General features: G+C 48.5%; 1 long non-coding RNA gene across 1 annotated transcript; it reads right to left on the bottom strand.

Annotated features, from left to right (window-relative positions):
• Positions 1 to 213: 213 nt before the first annotated feature.
• On the bottom strand, positions 214 to 18,394 carry LOC138924605 (uncharacterized). The gene is made up of 3 exons (XR_011439594.1): positions 18,040 to 18,394; positions 5,502 to 6,875; positions 214 to 3,130 (listed from the first exon to the last, which is right to left on the bottom strand). It is a non-coding gene; the product is annotated as an uncharacterized lncRNA (long non-coding RNA).
• Positions 18,395 to 19,305: the final 911 nt, after the last annotated feature.

Below are 19,305 nucleotides of genomic sequence, written 5' to 3'. Positions count from 1 at the left end.
TGCAAAGACCCTTATTCCAAGTAAGTTCGCTCTGAGGTCTGCGTGGACATCACTCTAGGGGACGGCTGTTCATGCCACTACCTCTATCAGCATTTGGAGTGTTTTTACTAATCTAAATCCGATTACAGGAGGCCCTCGATTAAATTAAATGGTGTTTTATGGGGTGTTTTTACAGCATTTCTCTGATAAGGTAGGGATTACAGGGTTAAGAACTGACTTCCATGATTTTTTTTTTTAATCCACTAGCCCTCAGGATATCAGACATTTGCAGGAATAGTTGCACAATAATTTTCAGCAGTTTTGTACAAATCTAATTGCATATTAGCTTCAGCTCAGAATGCTGGGGAGAAGGAAGTTTGGTTTCTTCTCCAGATATTTGTCTGGTGTCCTCCATGTGCCAGGACTGAGGATATGATGATGGAGGAAAACAGACCTGCTGTCTGCATCCAAGGAGAGGACAGACAGGTGTCGGACACAAGGTCCAGACTAAACAGACGAGCCATAACCGGTCCATGGAGCTGGCGCAGCTCATGAGACAGTCAAACCTGCCCTTCTTGTCCTTCGATAGCTCATTCCCACGCCGTAGGGTGAAGACCCCGTGGTGGTCTGGTCATGCTCAGGTCAGGCCAGGTCCAGCGGTATAAGTCATCAATCACCGGCCAGCACATTCACCTACACACCAGTGTCCACTCAAGGCAAGGTCTTACTCATGTCACCCTCCACCAAGTGCCACCACCAGCCAGGGCACCGTGCAGGCCCTGGGGAAGGAGTGAAGTTGGTGTGGTCAGCTGAATAATGACCCCCAAAGACACCAACATCCTTATCTCCGGAACCTGTGACTACGTTACCTTCCACGGCAAAAGGGACTTTGTAGAAGTGATCAGGAATCTTGAGATGGGGAGCTCATCCTGGATTTTATGGGTGGGCCCAATGTCATCACAGGGTCCTTATCAGAGGGAGGGAGGGCTCAGAAGAGCAGGCAGCAATGAGACCACGTAAACAGAGATGGGAGCAAGGCAGCCACAAGCCAAGGAATGCCGGCGGCCATCAGAAAGGAGCAGGAAGAGGCAAGGACGGATTGTCCCCTGGAGCCTCTGGAAGGAACCACCTTGACCTCCGCCCCGTGTGTCTCATCCCAGAGGTTTCTGGCCTCTGGAACTGTAAGAGCATGAATTGCATGAATTACTGTTGCCTTAGGTCACTAAGTCTGTCTGCAGACATTTGTTCCAGCAGCCACAGGAAGCTGAACATCAGCTTATAAGCTGTCGCTGTCTCTCTGGAGGCTGTTTCTGGCCATGCTGGGTGGGAGAGGAGGGGAGGAGGAGGGGAGGGGACCGGAGGCTCTTACCTGGCTTGTGTGGCTCCCATGGGACCCTCCCACTGAGGCTCTGTGGCTCTGGCCGTACTGTCCTTTGGCTGGCCCCTGGGAGCCCCTCCCTCCTGTTTTCTGGCAGACAACCCTGCAGAGCCTTGGGGTACGGCGTGAGTGCCCACCCAGGCAGTCCTCCAGGCAGGTGTGGAAGATGTCACAGGAAGGCTCTCCCTTCCTTCCAGGCCTCGCACACAGGAAACACGGCACCTTCCCAACACATGCGGGGTGGCCTGCAGACAGAGCCCCCTCAGCCCCCACCAAAGCTGCTGACCAGCAATTCCCTGGGCACCCGGTGGACTCATGCCAAGCCCTGCCACCTCTGCCATGGGGTGGGCACCAGTGCACAGCTCCACCCCAGGCCCCTTTCCAAATCTCTCAAGGACAGTCTTTACCATTTTCCCCATCATGGTGGGTACAGAGAGTAGAGAAACTGAAATGCTGCCTTGGAGGGGCGTTTCACAACTCCTTTTGAAATCTGACACATAGAGCATCTTTCAGTTTGTAAACCTGCCACTTACATTTGTGAGAAATGCCTCAAAGCAGAGACTGTGGAGCCAGGAGAGCCTGCGGTGGGACCTGGCTCGAGGAGGAAGGTGTCCCTGAGGGAAGGTGCCTGCGCTGACACTGAGGGATGGGCAGAGGTGCGGGTGGAGGGCATCAAGGAGCAGGCGGCACTGCCCCAGGCTCATGGGCAGAGGACGTGTGTTCTGAGGAGAAGAGAGAAGGTCTGGGAAGCCAGGGGCAGGTGGGAGAAGGTAGGATATGAGCCTGGGAGGAAGGCAGAGCCAGGCCAGGCCAGGAGGCCACAGGGCGATTGCCATCTCCATTCAGTGAGGCGCGGGGCTCCCTGGGGTGCCAGGTGGTCCCACCGTGGTTTGAAAGTGTGGAGAGCAGCTTGCAGGGAGGCAATGTCACTGCAGGAGCCTCTGAGAAAGCAACTCTGTCACCTGGGCAGGTGGTGGTGGCCGGGGCGCGATGGAGGCATGGACGGGGAGGTGGAGCGAATGGGCTCAGGAAATATAAGGAGGACAAGGGCGAGATGAGGAAGGGATACAGACGACGAAGGAGCAGGAATGTCAAGCGATGCCTAAAGGTTTGCGGCTTGTGTGACAGACAAGACGGAGGAGAAGGCCCTCCTGAGTTGCTGTTGGGCACAGTGAGTCTGAGGCACCTTTCAGACATTTAGGAGGAAACGCCCACGTGGCCATCTGGCTGTTCTTGTCTGGAGCTCGGAGGAAGCACCTGACCCGGAGATGCAGCCAGGCGTCTGTTGACACGTGGGTGCTCACCTGGAGCTGTGGCTGTGGGTGGGATAGCCAAGGAAGAAGGCAGAGCTGAAGGGGGACCAGGTCTGAGTCCCCAGGAGCTCAGGACAGGAGGGGGAGCGGCAGAGGAGGGAGGAGGCACGGTGGAGGAGGGACTCGAGCGAGGGAAGAACCGGAGCAAAGTCCTCAGGAGAGGCCCTCAAGGACTGTTGCCGACGTGGGCAGGAGAGGCAGCCTCACCCGGCCTGGCTGCAGGGTGCCGAGGAAGCCCACACAATTCAAAACAGCAGATTTCGTGCATGAAAACAAGGCGCTGTGCGCTGGGCTCCTTTTCTGAGATCAGGGGGAGGCAGTTTCACAAATGGGGCTTTCACAAGAAGGGACAGTTGGCAGGAGAGCCGTCACCCCCAGCAGCTGTAGGACACAGGTCAGCCACATGCAGGACAGCACCTGAAGCTTTGACTACGACTCAGTGAGCGAGTGGAAGTTTCTCCTGAAAGAAGAAAGAGGGCAAAGATGAATCAGATGGAGGAGAGTTGACAGAAGTTGGTAATTAAAGCAATAACGTGCTTACTATGTGCCTCGGTGCTCAGATTTCCTTAAATTTTACCATATTGTGAGCTTTCTATAAAAATAAAAGAAGCTATCAGCAAAGAGTGATTTATTTTATTTTACTTTGTAGTAATGAGCTATCATTTTTAAGAGAAAAGAATAATGATTTGGGTTATGTTCAGATGTTCCTCGAGAATCACCATCATATTGGGGGCCTGCCCGGTGGCGCAGTGGTTAAGTTTGCACATTCTGCTTCGGTGGCCCAGGGTTCACCAGTTCAGATCCTGGGTGCAGACCTACGCACCACTTGTCAAGCCATGCAATGGCAGGTGTCCCTCATATAAAGTAGAGGAAGATGGGCACAGATATTAGGTCAGGGCCAATCTTCCTCAGCAAAAAGAGGAGGATTGGCAGCAGATGTTAGCTCAGGGCTAATCTTCCTCAAAAAAAAAAAAAAAAATCACCATCATATTGCACAAATTCAAGAATAATATGATTTATAAAAAACCCTAAGGAAGCCGCTAAAAAAAACTGTTAGAACTGATGCCACAGCAAGTCTTCAGGATACAGAATTAACATACACAAATCAAGTGTGTTTCCGTATACTAACAATGAATAACCTGAAAATGGAATTAACAAAACAAAACCATTTATGATAGCATCAAAAAGTGTAAAAACTGAGGAATAAATTTATTAAAGCAGTACGAAACTTGTATTCTGAATATTATAAAACATTGGTGAAAGAAGTTAAGGAAGACTTAGATAAATAGGAAAGACATCCCATGTTCATGGATCAGAGCCTTCATTTGTTACGATTGGGGGTGATGATGGGTTTTACACGTCAACTTGATGAGGCCATAGCCCTCAGTTGTTGGCTAAACACTAACCTAGGTGTTGCTGCAAAGGCCTTTTGTAGATGTGGCTGAAGTCTATAATCAGTTTACTTTAATAATGGAGACTACTCTTGATCATCTAGTGGGCCTGATTCAACCAGTTGAAAGGCCTTAAGAGCCGAATTGAGGTTTCCATGAAGAAGAAGAAATTCTGCCCCAAAATTCCAGCCTGTCCTTCCTGACACTCTGCCCTGTGGATTCGGAACTTGCCTGGCCAGCCCCCACAATTGCTAAGCGAATTCCTTATAACAAATCTCTTAATACCTACATTCTACCAGTTTTGTTTCTCTGGCAGAACTCCGATGGATGCAATGGCAAGATTCCCCAAATTGACCTACAGATCTAATGCAATCTTTATCAAAATTTCAGTTGGCCTTTTTTTTTTTCCAGAAATGGACAACCCAAACCTAAAATTCATGTGGAAATTCAAGGGATCCAGAATAGCCAAAACAATCTTGAAAGAAAAAAATAGTTAGAGGACACACACTTCCTGATTTCCAAATCTACTCCAAAGCTGCATTGATGAGGATGGCGTGCTAACCACATAAGAAGACAGATGCAGATCAATGGAATGGGGTTGAGAGTCCAGAAATAATCAACGGATTTTCCACAAGAGGGCCAAGACAATTCACTAGGGCAAGGACAGTCCTTTCGACGAATGGTGCTGGGATAGCTGTCTATTCACATGACAAAAAATGAAGTAGAACCCCTATTTCTCATCACCTAAAAAATTAACTCAAAATGAATCAAAGACCTAAATTTAATAGCTTAAAACTCTAAAATTCTTAGAAGAAAAACTTGGCATAAATCTGCATGACCATAGATTATACAATGGTTTCTTAGATCTAACAGCAAAAGCATAGCAACAAAGGAAAAACATAGATAAATTTGACTTAAAGGAATTAAAAGTCTTTTGTGCTTCCAAGGACACCACTGAGAAAAGAAAAAGAAAACCTCCAGAATGGGAGAAAATATTTGCAAATTATATATCTCATAAAACCTTTGTATCTAGAATATATAAAGAACACTTAGGGGCTGGCCCCATGGCATAGTGGTTAAGTTAAGCATACTCTGCTTTGATGGGCTGGGTTCATGGGTTCAGATCCCAGGCACAGATCTGCACCATTCATCAGCTATGCTGTGGCAGCAACCCACACATAAAGAGAAGGAGGATTGGTATAGATGTTAGCTCAGGGCTAATCTTCCTCAACAAAAAAAAAAAAGAAGAAGAAGAACATTTAGAACACAATAACACAAAGACAAAAAGCTCCATTTAAAAATGGGCAAAAAACGTAATAGACATGTCTCCAAAGAAGATAAACAAATGGCCAATGACCACATGAAAATGCAGATGCTCAAGATGACTAGCATCAGGGAAATGCAAATCACAGCCACAATGAGATTCCCTTTCACACTCACCAGGATGGTGTTGCTTGAAGTCGGGGCCCTCCGCGGTTGGATCAGAGAATCACAGAACCCCAGAGTGGGACAGAACCCCAGAGCCCCCCACGGGGCTGGGGTCTTTGACCTTCTGAAGACATTTCTTTAAAGATTACGTGCCTGACAGCCATGAGAGGCATGCAGGGCCAGCTCAGCCTGTGTACGCAGGGTGACAAGCACACCCTCCGAACACCCTCTGTGCCCATCCTGGGATGGGAGCGGCGGGAAGATTTGCTCAGACAGGAACTCAGAGTACTGAATTGTGCAGGAGAAGAAAGCCAGCAACCAGAGCTCACTGAGCTGTGTGAAACGCAGCTCAGCCACTTGCCGATTTGTGGCCTTGGGCACATCGTTTAACCTCTGTGGGCCTGGTTCCCGGAGAGAAATCTGGGCAGTGGGGGCAGAGGGATAATTAGAGCATTTATCCCAGGGTGGCTGGGAGAAATGACCCAGAGGGGGCACACTGGCGTCTTCCTCCGAGCAGGGCGGCGAACGCAGAGCAGGTGTCGGTAGCTTCTGGAAACCAGATAGATCCCAGTCGAGTTTAATTTATGGGATAAGATCAGAGGCCCCAGCTGTCTCCTCGCTTCGGAACTGGAGAGACCATGAAGATGTCCCGGCAGAGGAGAGTCCACTCTTGTCTCCACCACAGCAGCTGCGAGTGTTCCCAGCCGGGGCACCTGGAGGTCAGGTGGATTCAGCATCGGCCCTCGCCCTGCCCCCACCGTGCCCTCCCGCTCCAGCATCCCCTCCTCGGTCTTGGTCTGCAGTGGGAACATCATGAAATGGTACCCGTGCCTCTTGCCAGCTGGCTGTTGTGGATGGCAGTGGCCCAGGACAGATGAGCCATTCCCGGCATCCGTAATGGGACTAGCTGGCACAGGCAGAAGTGACAACAGATGAGACACACAGGCCTTCTTGACAGGCAGAGGTGAACGGCACACTTTGAAATCCCGCTTAAGAAGCCAGGAGGCCCGAAGGGACTGTGTGTGGGTGTTGGGGATTAGGGAAGAGAATGAGGACCGCGGCTGGGTTACCCAAGAGCTGGCGCCACCAGTCCTGGGGTGGGTTATCTCCTGATGCTCCTTCCCAGGGGTTCAGAGGGTGGCGGGAGCTTCCAGCAGAATGGCTGTCCCATGTTCAAAAACACGAACAAGAGAAAACAGAAACAGACATGCACATGAACCGGGCCACTGTGGGGCTGGCCACTGGAGACCAGGGCAGGTCAGGACATCCTGGGGCCGGCGGTGGGTACGTCCTGGGGTGGGTACGTCCTCTGCGGAGCCGTAAGGATGAGGAGGAGAGGGGATGGCCTTGCCACGTGCCCTGAGCAAGCTCCAGGGGGGTGTTTGGCTGAAAGGTAAACAAGCACCAGAATTAGTGGGAGCACCAGTTCCTGCCCGTGGGGATCCCCTGGCCGGGCAGGTGGGGCCAGGATGGCACCCCGTGGCTCAGGCCAGGGAGCCTTATCCAGGGCAAGATGCTCTCTGCTCTGTAAAGCCCACATGGCAGCATTGTCATTTGGTTAGTCAGCCCCAGGGCCTGCTGGACAGAAGTGTTGTTCCTAATTAACAGAAAAGAAAAGGGACTCGTTGATCAGCCTCACCTGCACCTCATCCAGTGCTCGGGGCCCTGTGCTCTGATGTGTAGACAGGGCACTCGGCTCCACCCTGAAACCCACCCCACATGGGAAACCCCAGTCCTCAACATGCGGACCCCAGGGCCTCCCTTATCTCAGCCCAAGACCTCCCCCAAAGAGTTCACATGGTCACACCTTCCTCTAAGCGAATAGATTCCCCTCACCCGGTCTGCGCCCCATTCAGGCCCCACGGGGAATAAGCCTGGGAGATTGCAGCCACAGAGGGTCATGGAAGTTGCCCACTCCCCCTTTCTCTAATTCTTAGCCGACATACCACCAGATTATAAATTTGCTCTTTCTTCAATAAAAGTCCCATTAAATTGCAGCTGTCCCCAAACCACTTCTGGATCTGGGTGACGGACTCCTGGGTGACACCCTCAGGTCAAGTCCCCTCTCGCTGCCTCAAAAACATGGTCTAGGGAATTGCTACATCCCTGATGTCACCTCATTGGAAGTAGGGGGTGAAACAGCCTTAAAAGTGGAAACTGCGTCTGCACGCGAGCCCTTGCCATCAGTGTTTACGGCAGCAGGTGGGTTTTATCGCTACCCAGAATGATGTTCCAAGAGATGAAGGAAGTCCCCATGGACTCATATGGCTGGTCCCTGAAGGGACTGGCACTGGATCTGTTTTCAGTCATCTTTGGGGCCCACACTCAGTGGTTCCTAGAGACTGAAATAAGCAAGGAGCCTCCCTCTGCAGGGAGAAAGGAGGAAGCAGGGTACAGGGAAGGGAAGCCTTGGGCCGTCAGGCAAGGGAGCAGGACCTGCTTATGCCTCATGCCAGCTTCCCAGGACCGTCCTGCAGGGGCCACTTAGCAGCCTTGGATGCAGAGTGAAGCCCTGTCTCCCTTCTGCCTCGACACCAGGCCCAAGTGTGCCATGGACACTCTGTGAGGCATGCTCTTCCCATCTCACCAGCTCCTGGGCCCGGCCTAGTGGTGGACTGTCCTGGTTGTTATTTGTATCCATCTCTCCTGACTTGAGCCATCTGACTCTCCTTGGACGAACTCTTCCCTCCGGTGGTTCTCTGGACACTTCCGCCCACCCAGGATCACCTGCCCTCTTCCCACCACCCCTTCCTGTGGGGTGGCTTCACTCTAAGATGGGTGGTCTCTTTCTGATGGCAGGTACTTTCCTCCTTTTCTCATCTCTGACATCTGAGCCTCACTACCAGCTGCTCCTTCTCTTACAGCAAACAGTGATCCATGGGCAAACAGACCTGGATTCCAATCCTAGGTCCACTTTCTAGAGACTGAGAAACTCTTACAATGGCCCTGAACCTCAACTTCTACTTCTGTAAGATGAGAACAGTGCCTTGTGTGTGCAAATGTGGTCACAAAGGCAAAAAGAGACAACCTGTGTGGACGTACCTGGCAGATGCTCAGATGTGAATGTAAATACTCCATCTTCACAAAGGAATGCTGAGCACCAGAGATAGCAACTTTGTGGGTAAATATGAAATACTCGCATTATAAATTCTTTAAAGAGAATTAACCGTTGAACTCAGAAATAATTTAAAAAGTATTATGGGAGTTAAAACACAGGTAGAATAAAATTTGATAATTACAATAAATATGAACGGTCTAATCACTTCAAATAAAAGGCAAAAATTTTCAGGCCGGAGAAAAATATAAGACCCAACTATAAGCTGTCTATAAGAAATGCATTTTAAATATAAAAATATAGGAGCCGGCCCAGTGGCGCAGCAGTTAAGTGCACATGTTCCACTTTGGCGCCCTGGGGTTCGCTGGTTCAGATCCCGGGTACAGACACGACACCGCTTGTCCAGCCATGCTGTGGTAGGCGTCCCACATATAAAGTAGAGGAAGACGGGTACGGATGTTAGCTCAGGGCCAGTCTTCCTCAGCAAAAAGAGGAGGATTGGCAGCAGATGTTAGCTCAGGGCTAATCTTCCTCAAAAACAAAAAATACGTATATATATAGTTAGATCAAAAGTAACAAGATGGAAAAAGATACACCATGTAAACTCTAATCACGAGAAAGGTGGAGTGGCTATATTAATATCAAAGTAGACGTCAGGACAAAGAATGTAACCAGGAATACAGAGGAACATTTTATGACGATAAAGGGTTAATTCATCAAGAGGGTATAACCAATATCAACACATGAAGTGAAAACTGGAAGAGCTGAAAGTCAAATAAACAAATCCACAAAGACAGTTGGAGATGTCAGGGGTCCTCTCTCATCACAGTGCAACAAGCAGACAGAAAATCAGTAAAGATACAGAGAACTTGGATGACCCTAACGAGTAACTTGACCCACATGATTTAATAAGCACTCCACCCAAGAGCTACAGAACATACATTCTTCTCAGGAAGAGCTCTCCAAATACCTGATTATAGGATGGAGGACGCGCTCATGTCAGTGGAGAGAGAATCCAATAAATGATGCTGGGAAACTTGCTATTTCATGGAAAAAATAAAACAAAATTAGACCCCAACTCATGGGGTATCCAAAGATGAAATCTAAATGGATTAAACTTAATTGTAGAAAGTAAATCTTTAAAACTTTTGTAAGAAACTAAAGGGAGAGATTTTGTGACTTTGAAGCAGGGAAGGCTTTTTTAAAGGTATTCCTAAGAAACACAAACCACAGAGGACAACAATGTTTAATTTGATTAAAAGTGCAAACTGTGTATTAAAGGGCATTATCGTACATTTAAGAAAACACCGCCACTTGGAAAAAGATGTCTGTACCACACTAAATGGTCAAAGGATTAAAATCCAGTGTATGTCAAGGATTCCTACAAAGCAGTATTAAATAATAAATGGTACAATAAATTTTCAAAGGTGATTTATGGGAGAAGAATATCCAATGATAAATAAAATTGAAAATATGATTAACTTCACTAATAAACAGAAATGCAAATTAAACTGTAACAAAATTCCATTTCATACCCACAAGATCCATAAAAATTTGTCTGGTTATTCCAAATGCTGCAGAGGATGTAGAGAAAAGAGAACTTTTAGGCACTACTGTTGGTGGTACAAATTGATATAACCCCTTCGGACAACAAATTGCCAATATCTAGTGTATTTGAAATTGCATGTCCCAACAATGGAGCAATTGCACTCCTGGGTGTACATATACATACGCTAATATAGATATATACACACTAATATATATATAATAATATGTAATAGTATAGATATATTAGTGACCTAGATAAGCTAGTGCACAGGAAGAACTTTACAGAACAGTTTGTTCCTAACAATATTACATTTTCTTAGGGATGTATACATACGTCGTAAAAGTGTGCAGAAATTAATGGTGAGGATAAACATCCAATTCAGGAACATGACATCCCTTGGGGGGAGTGTTGAGGAGTGTAGGGTCAGAGAGGGGTACATGTGTGGCTTCAACTATACATTTCCCATTTCATTTCTGGAGCTGATAGTCCTTCATGGGTGCATGAGTGGTGTGTAGGTCTGCACCCAGGACTCGAACTGCAGGACGTCAGGCCACCCAAAGCTGAGCACACGAGCTTAACCGCTGCACCACCAGGCAGCCCCTGAACTCGCTTTTTTCCCAGAACACTTTTACTTAAAGAACAACTTACAGGCAAACTATTCAGACTTCATTATTTTGGCACATATTTTCTTGAAAATGAACCAAGTGAATTGGTCATTTCAAAGAAAACCACTAGCGATATTTGCTATCGATGATAAAATATAAACTTTCAAGTGAAAACTAAAATTTTGGAAAATGCGTATCCACCACCGAAAACTTCATAGCTGCCCATTACTTAAAGAATTTTCTGATAAGATGGGTCGTGGGATTAGGGAATGTGATTTTTTGGATACTGTATAATGAAATGTGTCTACATAACTCAGTGAACCAAGATTTTCCAAATGACCAAGACATGATGTTACCAAATCATGTAAAAGTAAAAAAGCCATTCAAAGCGTAAGATAAAGCTGTGCATTTTGTTGTTTTTTTAAATGTATATACTGTTGTTTTTATTATTGAATGAATTTATTTTTTTCTTTTGAGGAAGATTAGCCCTGAGCTAACATCTGCTGCCAATCCTCCTCTTTTTGCTGAGGAAGACTGGCCCTGAGCTAACATTTGTGCCCATCTCCCTCTACTTTACATGTGGGACGCCTGCCACAACATGGCTTGATAAGTGGTGCCATGTCTGCACCTGGGATCCAAACGGGTAAACCCCGGGCTGCCGAGGTGGAACATGGGAACTTTACTGCACCACCGGGCCAGCCCCCTAAAGCTGTGCGTTTTGATGTGACAGAGAAGAAAACGTTCATTTATAGGGTTCCAGATTCCACATGGCAAATAATCTTCAAGAAGCTGCCCATTGTCCAGTTTGCTGTACTGTCAAAGAAGCACGTCTGCAGTTATATGAAGAAACTACTAAAAGAAATTCTTCTTCAGATAACTATCTGCCAGGTTTCCATCATGCACTTCAACCAAAACAATATATTCAACAGACAGTTACAGAAACAAGTGTGAGAATCCAGCTTCCATCTATCATGTCAGACTTTGGGGAGACTGGTAAAATTATAAAGCAATACCGCTGTTTTCACTAAATTTTTTTAATGGAAATATAATTGTTTTTTGTTATCAATAAGCATATTAGTTATATTAACATATAGTAAGTGTATTATTGTTATTTTAGTGAACAAATAAATACTTCAGGTGCTTGTCTTATGGTAAATATTGATAGACATAAGCTGTTTGAACAAAAGCTCTTTAAGGTCCTCAAAAACTTTTAAGAATGTAAAGGGACCCTGAGACCAAAATAGTTTCTAAGCTCTGGGACAAAGTACACTTCCCGTGTCACATGTCCTATATTTGTGAACACAATCCTTCACACACGAATGCCCCTGGAAAGACAATGGGGGAAATGCATGTTGTCTAGAAACATGTCTACACTGGATTACAAGTCCTGAGCATGTGGGTGTAGAAGTGCATGCTTAATTGTGTGGAATGAAGTTGTTCAGATGAGAAGTTTCAGAGAGCTTGTGTTAAACAGCCACAGTTATATTTCTGGTAGAGAAAAAAACATACCAATATTTCTTTTTATTTAAAATATTTAGGTTGGAAATACCAGCCGTCTCTAAACATGTCATTGCAAAGCCCTGAGTGGAAGAGAAAGGGGATCTTGTACTTTGCTTGGAAGGGGTGGGACTCAGGCCGCAGGGAAGCCTTTGCAGTGTTCTGGGCGGCCAAGGACAATACCCCAACCCAGCACAGAGTCACCTCCACCGGGCCCAGCGAGCCTTTTACATCAGCTACGATGGCCATGCATTCAGTTTTATTGGCAAAATCAACCCTGGTTATTCAGATATTTACCAAACAGTTATCAACCTCCACCCCACATGGCACCCTTGTGTGGGTGTGGAAGCATCTCTCTCCTCAAGGAATTCACTCTACTGGGAAAAATCAGGTAATATGCAATAAATGAATTAGTTTCACTGTAAGCATAAGAAGGGAAATTGCAAATGATAGTTGAGACCCTTATTGGTTGGGGTGGACAGAAAAGATGTCCTTCAGGGTGTCCCCAGTGATGAGACTTGAAGTCAAGTCGGGGCGCTGGCTGTGAGGATAGAGGGAAAGTGTTCCAGGGAAAAAAAGTTAGATTCGGGATGGCTGTGCAAGCTGATGCGATGCGGAGTTTCTGAAATGGCGAGCTGTGCATTCCAGGTCAAATGCCAGCAGATGCACCCTGTTCTAGGTCCTCCTTTGAGACCTGAGAGTGATGGTGAACAAAGAGGGGTGCGGGTCCTTGGAGAAGCAGAGCTCAGGGTGGCGTCCATTATGCCTCATGTTCCCTGCAAGAACCTTCCATCGTGGAAGGTCCCCCTGAGTTCGTCTGGGTCATTTCCAGGAACTCTGTTATTTCATCCTTACAAAAGAGGAGTGACCACTGCACACCCACCAGAATGGCTAAAATAAAGATAGTGATAACGCCAAACGCTGGCAAGGAGGCAGAGAAACCGGACCCTCCTACACTGCTGGTGGGGGTGTAAAATGGTTCAGATGCTCCAGAAGAGAGTATGGCAGCTTCTCACGAAGTTCAACATGCCATTACCATACGACCCAGCACTTACACTCCTGGGCATTTATCCCAGAGAAACGAAGACTCATGTCCACACAAAAGCCTGTACATGTTCCTAGCAGCTTTATTCACAATAGCCAAAAACTGGAAACAGCCCAGATGCCCTTGACAGGTGAATGGCAAATAAACGGTGCTACGTCCATCCCGTGGAATACTGCTCCTCAGTAAAAAGGAACAAATGACTGAGGCACTCAAGAACCTGGATGGATCGCAAGGGAATTATGCTGAGTGGAAAAGACAACCTCAAAAGTTACATGTTACATGATTCCATTTATACAACATTCACGCAATGAGAAGAATACGGAGGGGGAGAGCAGACTAGTGGTTCCAGGGGTTAGGGAGAGGGAGGGAGCACGAGGGATCCTTGTGATGGGCTGTTTAGTGTCTTCACTGTGGTGGTGGATTCAGGAGCCAACACATGTGCTAAAATTGTATAGACCCAAGGGCACGTAAAACTGGTGACACATGAATAAGAGGGTAGATTATATCGACGTCAACTTCTTGGTTATGATATGGCGCTAGAGTTACCCAAGATGCTACCTTTGGGGGAAACTGGGTGAAAGATATGTGGAATCTCTCTGTAGTTTCTCACAACTGCATGTGAATTTGCAATTATCTCAAAACAAAAAGGGGGTTTTTGGTTTGTTTCTTTTTTTTTAAAGAAGACTGAGACAAATCAGTGCATTTCAAACTGTCTCCGTGGAGAGTCCTCAAGACCATAACAGAGAGTAGTGAGGAGCAAGACTGAAGGAACATTGTGGATCAGCCAATATCACCCAACTGTCTTCAATCGGTGGCTCTTGGTACATGCTGGGCCAGGGCTCGCTGAGCTGGAGGTGGGTCTGGTCCTCACCCTCCTGCCCTAGGGCTTGGGCAGGGCTCCTGGGCTGATGGAGTGTGACAGCACCATCTTGGAACATTCAAGACTTAGCCCAGGATGAGACCACACAAACCAGAGACAGTGACTTGGGACCTGCTCTCCATGGCCGAGGCAGCCACTCATCCTCAGCCCTGCTTTTCACTGGTCCACACACCTCCGTCACCACTGTCCGGATCATTCCCAAGGCCACAGCTCCAATCTTGCCAAGCTACAAGCTACAAAGTTGCCAAGCTACACTTGACAAAAACTTGTCTAGAACTTTCTCAGCATTGTCAGGTGCACATCCTGGTGCCAAGAGGGAGACCTCGAATCCGCTATCCCCTTTGGTCAGTGAAGACTGAAATTTTAACAGAATAAGTGAAAATCGTACAGCGACATCCACATTATTTTTTCTTCCAAGAGCATGGCATGGGTTTAGAAGTTAAGGGAATCTCCCAAAGGGCCTCATGGATTTGCCAAGCCACAAGCACTTAAACACCAATTTTAGACCTCTGCCAAACCCCTACATTCCATGGGATAGTTTGATTCCTATTAAAGTTGTACGAAATCATACCACATGTGAAGGAAACGCTTTCTGATCCGTTTCCTCTGTTCTGTGGGTATCCGTGTCCATTCAGCAAGGCAGTGCATGTTCCGACGGGCCCGAGGCAGCCCCATGCCAGGGCCCCCATGGAGCAGCTCTGCAGCCGGAGGCCGTGCACCACACCCCGTGATGCAGGGAGAGCCGCAGCCCTGGACTCTGCTTTGGATCCTGGTGGCTGATTTTCCCTGGTGAGGAATTTAACCCCGCGAGGCCTCGGTTTCCTCATCGACAGCAGATGTGACGTGCTCAGGACCGAGTCTGGCATGCACTGGGTTTGCAGAAAACCACAGCTCTCTCCTCTCTGCCCCTGCGGGCTTAGGTTTCAATTTTCACTGACAGCTTGTTCACTGGCCCATGTAAAATACCATTTGTGCTCATCGCTTGCCTCTTTTCTGAGAAATTCAAAGTACCGTCCTCTGTGAACACCCACGGGCTTCTGTCGTCACCAGAGATCACTGCAGGAGCATCAGTTTGCAGAGTGAGCCTCTGGCTGGCCTGTGTGAGACCCTGGCCCCATGGCGTCAGAGCTAAACCTCAGCTGGCCATGCGCCATCTGAGTGGCCCACTGCAGGTGAGGACAGCAAAGTCGACTGGGTGTAGATGATAAACAAGAAGATTCCTGACCTCAAACAGGCACTCAACCTCCTCCTGCCCAGTGGGTCCGTCTGCCCTTGTCACCACGCCAGCCCCACCTGCCTAGAGAGGAGGTGGCAGGGGTCACGTCTTTTGGACTCTTCCGTCACAAATGCAGGGAACGCACTCAAAGTCCCACAGGCACAGAGTGACTGTTGAAACCCAAGCCACAGCCCCCATCGCACCTTGGGAGTTTCCGGATTGGCCCGTGGGCCGGGGCACCATGCTCTCATCTCTCATCTCTACTTCTTTCTGTGTGGAGGCTGTTTGCCCCTCACACCGCACAGCCACGATGGCCATCTCGAGGCTTCCAGGCTCACTCCTGGCTAACCTTCTAGACTGCCACCCATCAGCCAATTGTCGCAGCTGTGGAGGTGGGGTGAGGTGGATATGGGGAACCCTCTGGGACCGCAGATGAGGGAAAAGGTGGAGGCAAGAGGAAGCTGTTCTCCCAAAGGGAGGAGGATGCAATTCCTAGAAGAAAGGAAATGCTGCCAGATCAAAAATAAATCCGTAAATGCACACTCCACATGAGACAGGAAGTGTGGAAGCGGCTTGTCAAATGAGAGATCCTATATCCATCTCTAAAGAAGATATGCAGATGGCCAACAAGCACATAAAAAGAGGCTCAACCTCATCAGCCACCAGGGAAATGCAAATCACGGCTGCACTGAGATGCCTACACACAGGCGCTAGGATGACAATAATCAAAGAGACGATGACAGCGCTGGTGAGGACGTGGGGAACTCGCAAAGCTCATCCATCGCTGGTGGGGATGAAAAATGGTGTAGATGCTTTAGAAAACCGTCTGGCAGTTCCTCAAAAAGTTAAACAGAGTTACTGTATGACCCAGCAATTCCACTCCAAGGTATGTGCCCAAAAGAAATAAAACATCTGTCCACACAAACACTTGTACATGGATGTTCATCACGGCATCAGTCACAATAGCCGAAAACTGGAAACAAGTCAAGTGTCCGCCAGCCAATGAATGATAGACAAAATGTGGTCTATCTGTACAATGGACTATTATTCGGCCATGAGAAAGAATAAAGTATTGATTCATGCTACAATGTGGATGAACCTTGAAAATACTGTTCACTGACGGAAGCCAGTAACAAGAAATCATACATTGTGTGATTCCATTTATACAAAATGTCCAGAACAGGCAAATCCATACAGACAGAGAGTGGATTTTTGTTTCCCTAGGCCTGGGGGTGGGTGGGTACTTTGGGGGGTCACAGCTAAGGGATGCGAGGTTTCTTCTGCTGGTGATGAAAACGGTCTGACAGTGGTGGTGTTTGCCCGACTCTCTAAAGATACTAAAAGACATTGAATTGTGTACTTCAAATGACTTGTATGTAAATTATATTGCACTAAAGCTGTTAAAAACAAAAAGATACTCTATATCCGTGAGTGATGCTCGTTACCAGCCTTAAGTCCTTCTCACCACTGAGGGTCCCAGGTCAGCTTCTGGTTCTTCCAGGTTCCCCTGGACAGCTGAAGCCCCCAGGGACCTCTCCTCGGATTGAGTGCTCCCTGTTCTTTGCTCGGTCCTGCATATAGCTTGCCTGCTCTGCTAGTGCATGCCCAGGTAAGTGCAGCTGGCCCTGGACCCCCGCCTTGCGGGGACAGGAGAGTGTCCCCTGGCACTGAGGAGACACTCGGCCAGGGCTTCGCTGACGTTGACGAGATCCAGAGACGTGCCCGGATGACAAACTTCACGGCAGGTGGAGTGATGTGTTTGGGCACCAACCCCCACCCCCTCCCAGCAGAAACTGCACAGGGCGGGAGTGACATGTGTCCCCTCCTCCCAAGGCTTGACCCCTCAGCCCTGGGCTTTATTTATTCAAGGGATGGGGAGCTTTGGGTGGCCTGGATTTGAACTAATGGGCAGGACATGTCATGAGGCAAAGAGTAGGGCAGCTGAGGGTAGTTGCCCCTAACGGCAGGACTCAGTCCTACTCTGGTCCTCTCTCCCAGAGATGAAGGGGACACCGGGTGTGCTCTGTGTAAGCCTCCAGCATTAGGACGGGTCACAGAAGTTGTAAGAAACCAGGAGTGGGCCAAAAACATCTTTGTGATAACTAGCCCTCTCAAGCTCTTGATCTGGCCACGTATCGCAGAAAGGAAGGGTCAGGAGCTGAAAGGGTCACAAAACATCCTTGTGATTACTACCTTCTCAAGCTCTGGATCTGGCCCCGCATCCCAGAAAGAAAGGGGGCCCATCTCTCCCTGGTGGGCATGACGGGACCAGGTGAACTTGACCCTCCCACGTCTGGGAGCATGCAAGGGCTTTCTGCCTGGACCTGACCAGGTGAACTCCGAATGTGGCTGGCTGTGGGCACACTGCAGGGTGCATGGGAACAGTCCCCGAGTCTGGACCACAGCAGGGGATTGGGGGAGGGTCCTTGAGCCTGCAGCCAGTGGCAGGCCATCTGTGCTAGAGATGCACAGGGCCCAGGACTCATGTGCCCTCATGGCCAAGGGTCCCCCACTGCTGGGCCACCTTGGCAGGCCACATATCCTCTCTGAGCCCCATCTTCTCATCAAATGAGAGAATGTGCCCAGCCACAGGAGGCCTTGTAACTGCTTTTTGAATACGAGTGGAAGAGCTTGTCAAACTCTACGGCACACTTGCATGTGATTCCCAGCTGTCTCTCACCTGTCCACCCCTGGTGCTCTCACCTGGCCAGTCTGTCCCTTGTAAGGCTCTGGATGTGGTATCCGGAACCAGGTAGAGATCTGCAGCAGCCTCATGCCGCTTTCCACATGTTCCTGTGGCTCACTTTCTCCTGGCAGCTTCGTCGTCCGTGGAGACCATCCCACAGCACTCCCTCCTCACAGGGCTGCCCCCAGCTCAGTCTGTGCGTGGGTCCCCACAGGTCACTGCCTTTGGGGAGGGGACTGGAGGTACATTCGACCTGCTGCTGACCGCTGGCTCAGATAACATTCTCAGGCCGCTGCTCAGGGCCCAGAGCCCCTATCTGCTCATCGAGACTTCCCTCCTCAGCCCTCAGATGCCAGGCCCATCATCTGATCACAAAAACCAAGTCATGCATCCCTCGTGGGAAGGAAAGTCTGTCTTGATCCTTGCCGGCTAAGCGGCTGACCGGGCATGGACGTGGGTGTTCTGGCCCAGCGCTGATAGCATTCAACTCACGGAAGAGCAGGCTTGGCCTCCCATGACACAGGAGACAGAAGACGAGCCGTAACCCATTAATAATGCAACAGAGGTAATGATTGACCTTCATGGAGCCCTTTCTGTGACTCCCCAAGGGCTGTCACATCAGTCACCCCAGTTTGTCCCATTTCCCAGAGAGAAAAGCCACGGGGCAGAAAGTGTCAGTGAGCTGCATCTCTCGAGCCCTCCTGGCACCCAGGGCACTCCAGCTCTGTCCTGCAGCATCGGGACCCAGGGATCCACGGGAAGACCACGCTTTCCCGTGGAACACGTGGCCTCATAGATGGGAAGCTGATTCTTTTCATCTGCAAAATCTTTTCTTAAAAGCAATATTGATTTTTTTTTCTGCTAAAGAAAAATAATCTAAAAAAATGACAGATCTGGGAAAATAGCATGCTAAAATTTCTAACAAATAAAAGAGGATGCAATAAAGTGTTTATGCAGATTCATACACAGACGCAATCCGGAGGCAGGAAGCATCACTCCATCGGAAGGACATTGGGTAGTTTTTTTTTTTTTTTTTTAAGATTTTATTTTTTTCCTTTTTCTCCCCAAAGCCCCCCAGTACATAGTTGTATATTCTTCGTTGTGGGTCCTTCTAGTTGTGGCATGTGGGACGCTGCCTCAGCGTGGTTTGATGAGCAGTGCCATGTCCGCGCCCAGGATTCGAACCAACGAAACACTGGGCCGCCTGCAGCGGAGCGCGCAAACTTAACCACTCGGCCACGGGGCCAGCCCCTGGGTAGTTTTTATTTGTTTCCTTTATTTTA

This window comes from Equus caballus, chromosome 6 (assembly GCF_041296265.1).
Source record: "Equus caballus isolate H_3958 breed thoroughbred chromosome 6, TB-T2T, whole genome shotgun sequence".
NCBI classification, from domain to species: domain Eukaryota; kingdom Metazoa; phylum Chordata; class Mammalia; order Perissodactyla; family Equidae; genus Equus; species Equus caballus.
Note: the sequence above shows the minus strand (reverse complement) of the source record. Positions and strands in the feature narration are given on the sequence as shown.